The following is an 11321-nucleotide window of genomic DNA, read 5'->3' as shown; positions in this document are numbered from 1 at the left end:
GGGGGGAGAGAGAGAGAGAGAGAGAGAGAGATGGGGGAGAGAGAGAGAGAGAGAGAGAGAGGGATGGGGGGAGAGAGAGAGAGGGGGAGAGACACGCAGCAAATTAAAGGTGGTCATGAACAGGACTCGAACACGCGACACGCTGCCAGGCCAGAGCCTGGACCACTAGGCCAGCAGGCGCCCCAAGGTGTGTGATGTTTGAGGGGTGCTAGCCGCTCCTATATACAGCTATAGTAGTGTAGATTTTTGTCCTAACACAAACAATAAATGCAGATTTGACATTGAATGGAGACTTTACGTCATAATTATGTGTCTGAGCAAATGGACATGTTACCTCATGAGATGGATGATAAGAGCGCCCCTCACTTCACACGGGTGTGATTTTTATTTCCTTCCATAAATCGATGAATATCCTGTACGTCTCTGCGTTGGCTAAATAGATATTGAACAAATGGAAAGTATTAAAAAGTGCTTTGGCAAAAAACCTCCTAACTCCATTCATGGATCCTCAAACTATCTGACGAATTAGCTAACTCCACCCATTGAGCCTTTTTTTCTCCATGAATCAGTGCTATTGAACACCCTTTGCATCCAAACCAGCTAACTCCACCTGTGTAACTGTTACGTCTGTGTGCTGGTTAAACAAATATTGAACCAATGAAAAGTCGTAAGATGCGCTTCGACAAAAACCTATTAACTCCAATGCACTTGAGCTGGATGTTTTTTTCATTTCCTGAAAAAAAAATGAACATGTTGGAGTTAGGTGGTTTCCTCCAGACAGCAGAGATGTGTTTATTTGTGTATTTGACCTCCACACGACCTCCACACGACCTCCACTGGCTGCCCCGTCAAACAAAGAGTCCACTTCAAAATGCTGCTCACTTCCTCTAAGGGTGTAAAGCAGACTTTCGCGTCAAGAGGCGTCAAGGAAATGGTGCATTTATTATAGCGCCTTTATCCAAGGTGCTTTACAGAGATTGTGCATTACATTCACCCATTCACACACATCGATGGAGGTGGAAAGTGGAAACCATGCAAGGCACCGACCTGCACATCGGCAGCAATTAGGGGTTCAGAGTCTTGCTTAAGGACTCTTCGACACTAACTCTGGGGGAGCCCGGGTTTGAACCGGGAACCTTGTGGTTCCCATCCGGTCACTCTACCATCCGGTCACTCTACCATCCGGTCACTCTACCATCCGGTCACTCTACTATCCGGTCACTCTACTATCCGGTCACTCTACTATCCGGTCACTCTACCATCCGGTCACTCTACCATCCGGTCACTCTACCATCCGGTCACTCTACCATCCGGTCACTCTACCATCCGGTCGCTCTACCCCTAATCCAATGCCGCCCCCTCGAAAGAAAGCACCTAGTCCAGGCGTCTCTTCCAGGTTTTAAAACAGGCATGGTTTATGGAAATGTAGTATAGTTCTTGGCTTCAACTTGCAGCGTGGGAAAGCGTTTAAAAAATATATATATAATCCTCCCTCCCCTCCCCTATACCTCTCTGCCCTCATCCAGCCTCATGTCCCTCCCGGCCCCTCATCCTCCCTCCCCTATACCTCTCTGCCCTCATCCAGCCTCATGTCCCTCCCGGCCCCTCATCCTCCCTCCCCTATACCTCTCTGCCCTCATCCAGCCTCATGTCCCTCCCGGCCCCTCATCCTCCCTCCCCTATACCTCTCTGCCCTCATCCAGCCTCATGTCCCTCCCGGCCCCTCATCCTCCCTCCCCTATACCTCTCTGCCCTCATCCAGCCTCATGTCCCTCCCGGCCCCTCATCCTCCCTCCCCTATACCTCTCTGCCCTCATCCAGCCTCATGTCCCTCCCGGCCCCTCATCCTCCCTCCCCTATACCTCTCTGCCCTCATCCAGCCTCATGTCCCTCCCGGCCCCTCATCCTCCCTCCCCTATACCTCTCTGCCCTCATCCAGCCTCATGTCCCTCCCGGCCCCTCATCCTCCCTCCCCTATACCTCTCTGCCCTCATCCAGCCTCATGTCCCTCCCGGCCCCTCATCCTCCCTCCCCTATACCTCTCTGCCCTCATCCAGCCTCATGTCCCTCCCGGCCCCTCATCCTCCCTCCCCTATACCTCTCTGCCCTCATCCAGCCTCATGTCCCTCCCGGCCCCTCATCCTCCCTCCCCTAAACCTCTCTGCCCTCATCCAGCCTCATGTCCCTCCCGGCCCCTCATCCTCCCTCCCCTAAACCTCTCTGCCCTCATCCAGCCTCATGTCCCTCCCGGCCCCTCATCCCCCCTCCCCTATACCTCTCTGCCCTCATCCAGCCTCATGTCCCTCCCGGCCCCTCGGGTCCAGTCAGTCACAGTGACAGTGGGTGTGGTCTTGTATATCTGCTATTCTCATTCTTTGTTTTCCCTTTCAGAAGGACAGAAACAGCTGCTTTTGAAACTTTTGATTTGAGTTAATACTTTATTAACAGTTTGTATACCATGGCACAGGGAGGTCACTATAGGGTAAATTATATTCCAAATGCAACCAGCAAAATATGGGACATTTTTGTGGCTGATATGATGTAATATCATTAACAAGGAAAGGGGTTTTTATTTGCGTTATTTGTAGCCTGTAGCACTTTTCAAAACAAGGCAATTCAAAGTGCTTTACGTACACATGAAAAGGAAACCCAATTATAAAATTATGTTAGCATACAATAAAACAAATGCAAAATATAATATAACTGCACATTATGCACAAGAGATAAAACATAACTCGATCAAAGGCAGCTAGTGGCAACGATTTAAAAGAAACAGCAAACCTGGAATTTTGTTCCACATACAGTAGACTATGTGGGGCATAAGAACGAAGTGCTGCTTCCTCACGATTGTTTTTGGTTTTAGGGACAGAACTCAGCCCTGTAGATGACCTGATGTTACACCACAGCCCTGTAGATGACCTGATGTTACACCACAGCCCTGTAGATGACCTGATGTTACACCACGGCCCTGTAGATGACCTGATGTTACACCACAGCCCTGTAGATGACCTGATGTTACACCACAGCCCTGTAGATGACCTGATGTTACACCACCCTGTAGATGACCTGATGTTACACCACCCTGTAGATGACCTGATGTTACACCGCGGCCCTGTAGATGACCTGATGTTACACCACAGCCCTGTAGATGACCTGATGTTACACCACAGCCCTGTAGATGACCTGATGTTACACCACAGCCCTGTAGATGACCTGATGTTACACCACAGCCCTGTAGATGACCTGATGTTACACCACAGCCCTGTAGATGACCTGATGTTACACCACAGCCCTGTAGATGACCTGATGTTACACCACAGCCCTGTAGATGACCTGATGTTACACCACAGCCCTGTAGATGACCTGATGTTACACCACAGCCCTGTAGATGACCTGATGTTACACCACAGCCCTGTAGATGACCTGATGTTACACCACAGCCCTGTAGATGACCTGATGTTACACCACAGCCCTGTAGATGACCTGATGTTACACCACAGCCCTGTAGATGACCTGATGTTACACCACGGCCCTGTAGATGACCTGATGTTACACCACAGCCCTGTAGATGACCTGATGTTACACCACAGCCCTGTAGATGACCTGATGTTACACCACAGCCCTGTAGATGACCTGATGTTACACCACAGCCCTGTAGATGACCTGATGTTACACCACGGCCCTGTAGATGACCTGATGTTACACCACGGCCCTGTAGATGACCTGATGTTACACCACAGCCCTGTAGATGACCTGATGTTACACCACGGCCCTGTAGATGACCTGATGTTACACCGCGGCCCTGTAGATGACCTGATGTTACACCACAGCCCTGTAGATGACCTGATGTTACACCACGGCCCTGTAGATGACCTGATGTTACACCACAGCCCTGTAGATGACCTGATGTTACACCACAGCCCTGTAGATGACCTGATGTTACACCACAGCCCTGTAGATGACCTGATGTTACACCACGGCCCTGTAGATGACCTGATGTTACACCGCGGCCCTGTAGATGACCTGATGTTACACCACAGCCCTGTCCCAGATGACCTGATGTTACACCGCGGCCCTGTAGATGACCTGATGTTACACCACAGCCCTGTAGATGACCTGATGTTACACCACAGCCCTGTAGATGACCTGATGTTACACCACCCTGTAGATGACCTGATGTTACACCGCGGCCCTGTAGATGACCTGATGTTACACCACAGCCCTGTAGATGACCTAAAGTTACACCACAGCCCTGTAGATGACCTGATGTTACACCACGGCCCTGTAGATGACCTGATGTTACACCACAGCCCTGTAGATGACCTGATGTTACACCACAGCCCTGTAGATGACCTGATGTTACACCACCCTGTAGATGACCTGATGTTACACCGCGGCCCTGTAGATGACCTGATGTTACACCACAGCCCTGTAGATGACCTGATGTTACACCACAGCCCTGTAGATGACCTGATGTTACACCACCCTGTAGATGACCTGATGTTACACCACAGCCCTGTAGATGACCTGATGTTACACCACAGCCCTGTAGATGACCTGATGTTACACCACAGCCCTGTAGATGACCTGATGTTACACCACAGCCCTGTAGATGACCTGATGTTACACCACGGCCCTGTAGATGACCTGATGTTACACCACAGCCCTGTAGATGACCTGATGTTACACCACGGCCCTGTAGATGACCTGATGTTACACCACAGCCCTGTAGATGACCTGATGTTACACCACAGCCCTGTAGATGACCTGATGTTACACCACAGCCCTGTAGATGACCTGATGTTACACCACAGCCCTGTAGATGACCTGATGTTACACCACAGCCCTGTAGATGACCTGATGTTACACCACGGCCCTGTAGATGACCTGATGTTACACCACAGCCCTGTAGATGACCTGATGTTACACCACAGCCCTGTCCCAGATGACCTGATGTTACACCACAGCCCTGTAGATGACCTGATGTTACACCACAGCCCTGTCCCAGATGACCTGATGTTACACCACGGCCCTGTAGATGACCTGATGTTACACCACAGCCCTGTAGATGACCTGATGTTACACCACAGCCCTGTAGATGACCTGATGTTACACCGCGGCCCTGTAGATGACCTGATGTTACACCACAGCCCTGTAGATGACCTGATGTTACACCACAGCCCTGTCCCAGATGACCTGATGTTACACCACAGCCCTGTAGATGACCTGATGTTACACCACAGCCCTGTAGATGACCTGATGTTACACCACAGCCCTGTAGATGACCTGATGTTACACCACAGCCCTGTAGATGACCTGATGTTACACCACAGCCCTGTAGATGACCTGATGTTACACCACAGCCCTGTCCCAGATGACCTGATGTTACACCACAGCCCTGTAGATGACCTGATGTTACACCACCCTGTAGATGACCTGATGTTACACCACGGCCCTGTAGATGACCTGATGTTACACCACAGCCCTGTAGATGACCTGATGTTACACCACAGCCCTGTAGATGACCTGATGTTACACCACAGCCCTGTAGATGACCTGATGTTACACCACAGCCCTGTAGATGACCTGATGTTACACCACGGCCCTGTAGATGACCTGATGTTACACCACAGCCCTGTAGATGACCTGATGTTACACCACAGCCCTGTAGATGACCTGATGTTACACCACAGCCCTGTCCCAGATGACCTGATGTTACACCACAGCCCTGTCCCAGATGACCTGATGTTACACCACAGCCCTGTAGATGACCTGATGTTACACCACAGCCCTGTAGATGACCTGATGTTACACCACAGCCCTGTAGATGACCTGATGTTACACCACAGCCCTGTAGATGACCTGATGTTACACCACAGCCCTGTAGATGACCTGATGTTACACCACAGCCCTGTAGATGACCTGATGTTACACCACGGCCCTGTAGATGACCTGATGTTACACCACAGCCCTGTAGATGACCTGATGTTACACCACAGCCCTGTAGATGACCTGATGTTGATGACCTGATGTTACACCACAGCCCTGTAGATGACCTGATGTTACACCACAGCCCTGTAGATGACCTGATGTTACACCACAGCCCTGTAGATGACCTGATGTTACACCACAGCCCTGTAGATGACCTGATGTTACACCACAGCCCTGTAGATGACCTGATGTTACACCACGGCCCTGTAGATGACCTGATGTTACACCACAGCCCTGTAGATGACCTGATGTTACACCACAGCCCTGTAGATGACCTGATGTTACACCACAGCCCTGTAGATGACCTGATGTTACACCACCCTGTAGATGACCTGATGTTACACCACAGCCCTGTAGATGACCTGATGTTACACCACGGCCCTGTAGATGACCTGATGTTACACCACAGCCCTGTAGATGACCTGATGTTACACCACAGCCCTGTAGATGACCTGATGTTACACCACAGCCCTGTAGATGACCTGATGTTACACCACGGCCCTGTAGATGACCTGATGTTACACCACGGCCCTGTAGATGACCTGATGTTACACCACAGCCCTGTAGATGACCTGATGTTACACCACCCTGTAGATGACCTGATGTTACACCACGGCCCTGTAGATGACCTGATGTTACACCACAGCCCTGTAGATGACCTGATGTTACACCACGGCCCTGTAGATGACCTGATGTTACACCACAGCCCTGTAGATGACCTGATGTTACACCACAGCCCTGTAGATGACCTGATGTTACACCACGGCCCTGTAGATGACCTGATGTTACACCACAGCCCTGTAGATGACCTGATGTTACACCACAGCCCTGTAGATGACCTGATGTTACACCACGGCCCTGTAGATGACCTGATGTTACACCACGGCCCTGTAGATGACCTGATGTTACACCACAGCCCTGTCCCAGATGACCTGATGTTACACCACGGCCCTGTAGATGACCTGATGTTACACCACGGCCCTGTAGATGACCTGATGTTACACCACGGCCCTGTAGATGACCTGATGTTACACCACGGCCCTGTAGATGACCTGATGTTACACCACAGCCCTGTAGATGACCTGATGTTACACCACGGCCCTGTAGATGACCTGATGTTACACCACAGCCCTGTCCCAGATGACCTGATGTTACACCACGGCCCTGTAGATGACCTGATGTTACACCACAGCCCTGTAGATGACCTGATGTTACACCACAGCCCTGTAGATGACCTGATGTTACACCACAGCCCTGTCCCAGATGACCTGATGTTACACCACAGCCCTGTCCCAGATGACCTGATGTTACACCGCGGCCCTGTAGATCATAGACATATATACATAGACGCCCCTTCCGGCTCTGAGGCGTGTGTCAAAATTGAAGGCACTATTTTCCCGACATTCCTTGCGAAGAATAGCGGAAGCAAAGCGGAAGCTTGTCAAGCTTCCGCGTGCGTAACATAAGTCCCGGAAAAGACGCGCTGTGATTGGCCAGTAGTCACTTGAGTGACAGCGAGAGACATGGAGGATTCACATGAGTGACGTCACTCGGGCAGCGACGCAGTCGCCTTCAGCAAATGCCTTCAGCACTTCTAAATAAGAAAGCTGCGGAGAACTGTTGCTTTGTGTTCACTCTTTTAATGTTTTCTGTTAGTAATCTAATCCCCCCTGGCTCTGATGTTGTATTGTTAATAACTTTGTTGTTTGTGTTTGTTTGTCTTGTTTTGTAATGTATATTGTCATGACTGTTATAAAGATTTGTTAAAAAAAAAAAAGCCTTCAGCTGCACTTCCGCCTTCATTGGGATACACGTCGCTCCAATGAACTGCAACGGCAAATGAGGCGTCTATCTATGCTGTAGATGACCTGATGTTACACCGCGGCCCTGTAGATGACCTGATGTTACACCACAGCCCTGTAGATGACCTGATGTTACACCACAGCCCTGTAGATGACCTGATGTTACACCACAGCCCTGTAGATGACCTGATGTTACACCACAGCCCTGTAGATGACCTGATGTTACACCACAGCCCTGTAGATGACCTGATGTTACACCACAGCCCTGTAGATGACCTGATGTTACACCACAGCCCTGTAGATGACCTGATGTTACACCACAGCCCTGTCCCAGATGACCTGATGTTACACCACAGCCCTGTAGATGACCTGATGTTACACCACAGCCCTGTAGATGACCTGATGTTACACCACGGCCCTGTAGATGACCTGATGTTACACCACAGCCCTGTAGATGACCTGATGTTACACCACGGCCCTGTAGATGACCTGATGTTACACCACAGCCCTGTAGATGACCTGATGTTACACCACAGCCCTGTAGATGACCTGATGTTACACCACAGCCCTGTAGATGACCTGATGTTACACCACGGCCCTGTAGATGACCTGATGTTACACCACAGCCCTGTAGATGACCTGATGTTACACCACAGCCCTGTAGATGACCTGATGTTACACCACAGCCCTGTAGATGACCTGATGTTACACCACAGCCCTGTAGATGACCTGATGTTACACCACAGCCCTGTAGATGACCTGATGTTACACCACGGCCCTGTAGATGACCTGATGTTACACCACGGCCCTGTAGATGACCTGATGTTACACCACAGCCCTGTAGATGACCTGATGTTACACCACAGCCCTGTAGATGACCTGATGTTACACCACAGCCCTGTAGATGACCTGATGTTACACCACGGCCCTGTAGATGACCTGATGTTACACCACAGCCCTGTAGATGACCTGATGTTACACCACAGCCCTGTAGATGACCTGATGTTACACCACAGCCCTGTAGATGACCTGATGTTACACCACGGCCCTGTAGATGACCTGATGTTACACCACAGCCCTGTAGATGACCTGATGTTACACCACAGCCCTGTAGATGACCTGATGTTACACCACAGCCCTGTAGATGACCTGATGTTACACCACGGCCCTGTAGATGACCTGATGTTACACCACGGCCCTGTAGATGACCTGATGTTACACCACAGCCCTGTCCCAGATGACCTGATGTTACACCGCGGCCCTGTAGATGACCTGATGTTACACCGCGGCCCTGTAGATGACCTGATGTTACACCACAGCCCTGTAGATGACCTGATGTTACACCACGGCCCTGTAGATGACCTGATGTTACACCACAGCCCTGTAGATGACCTGATGTTACACCACAGCCCTGTAGATGACCTGATGTTACACCACAGCCCTGTAGATGACCTGATGTTACACCACAGCCCTGTAGATGACCTGATGTTACACCACCCTGTAGATGACCTGATGTTACACCACGGCCCTGTAGATGACCTGATGTTACACCACAGCCCTGTAGATGACCTGATGTTACACCACAGCCCTGTAGATGACCTGATGTTACACCACAGCCCTGTAGATGACCTGATGTTACACCACAGCCCTGTAGATGACCTGATGTTACACCACGGCCCTGTAGATGACCTGATGTTACACCACAGCCCTGTAGATGACCTGATGTTACACCACCCTGTAGATGACCTGATGTTACACCACAGCCCTGTAGATGACCTGATGTTACACCACAGCCCTGTAGATGACCTGATGTTACACCACGGCCCTGTAGATGACCTGATGTTACACCACCCTGTAGATGACCTGATGTTACACCACGGCCCTGTAGATGACCTGATGTTACACCACCCTGTAGATGACCTGATGTTACACCACAGCCCTGTAGATGACCTGATGTTACACCACAGCCCTGTAGATGACCTGATGTTACACCACAGCCCTGTAGATGACCTGATGTTACACCACAGCCCTGTAGATGACCTGATGTTACACCACAGCCCTGTAGATGACCTGATGTTACACCGCGGCCCTGTAGATGACCTGATGTTACACCACAGCCCTGTAGATGACCTGATGTTACACCACAGCCCTGTAGATGACCTGATGTTACACCACGGCCCTGTAGATGACCTGATGTTACACCACAGCCCTGTAGATGACCTGATGTTACACCACGGCCCTGTAGATGACCTGATGTTACACCACAGCCCTGTAGATGACCTGATGTTACACCACGGCCCTGTAGATGACCTGATGTTACACCACAGCCCTGTAGATGACCTGATGTTACACCACAGCCCTGTCCCAGATGACCTGATGTTACACCGCGGCCCTGTAGATGACCTGATGTTACACCACGGCCCTGTAGATGACCTGATGTTCTACGCTGACCACTGCATTGGTCCCCAAGGGCAATACCTCCACCTGCTCCCTGGACCCAATGCCCACGACATTGGTGAAGGCTTGCCTACCCTCTCCTTTCAATCCCACATCAAATCTGTTACTAAATCTGCCTTCTTCCACCTCAAAAACATGTTCCAGACTCCGCCCGTCACTCCCAGACTCTGTTGCAGAGACCCTCATCCATGCTTTCATCTCCTCCCGGCTGGATTAATAATGAGTTGTATTTTTATAGCACTTTTCCAAGTGCTCAAATCGCTTTACAACGGTTCATTCATTCATACATTGGGAGGTGAAGCGGCGAACAGTCGACGCCAGCGTCCTCACTTCCCACATTCACACACCAACGGTGGCGAGCTCAAACCGACCGACTCACATGGAGGCGATGTAGGGTTCAGTGTCTTGCCCAAGGACACTTCCACATGTGGACAGGAGGAGGAGACGGGATTCAAACCCCCGACCCGGGGATCATTGGACGACCTGCTCTACCTCCTGAGCCACAGCCGCCCATACTGTAATGGTGTCCTGTTCGGCCTCCCCAAAAAGGCCCTTGACAGATTGCAGTACGTGCAAAACTCGGCTGCCAGAGTGCTCACCCACACAAAACGCTGGCAGCACAGCACCCCCACCCTCAAACACCTCCACTGGCTTCCGGTTAAGTTCCTACAAACTTCTCCTCCTCACCTACAAATCCCTCCATGGCCTTGCCCCACAGTATCTGACAGACCTCCTCAAGGACTACACCCCTGAGCGGAACCTGAGATCTTCAAATATGGAGCTCCTCACCATCCGTCACGCGAAAGAACCCTTGGCGATAGAGCGATAGAGCCTTCTATGTGGCAGCCCCTGCCCTCTGGAACTCTCTCTAGTGGAGATCCATAGATCCTTCTATGTGGCAGCCCCTGCCCTCTGGAACTCTCTCTAGTGGAGATCCATAGATCCTTCTATGTGGCAGCCCCTGCCCTCTGGAACTCTCTCTAGTGGAGATCCATAGATCCTTCTATGTGGCAGCCCCTGCCCTCTGGAACTCTCTCTAGTGGAGATCCATAGATCCTTCTATGTGGCAGC

This window comes from Electrona antarctica (genome assembly GCF_951216825.1).
Source record: "Electrona antarctica genome assembly, chromosome: 10".
Lineage (NCBI taxonomy): Eukaryota > Metazoa > Chordata > Actinopteri > Myctophiformes > Myctophidae > Electrona > Electrona antarctica.
Note: the sequence above shows the minus strand (reverse complement) of the source record.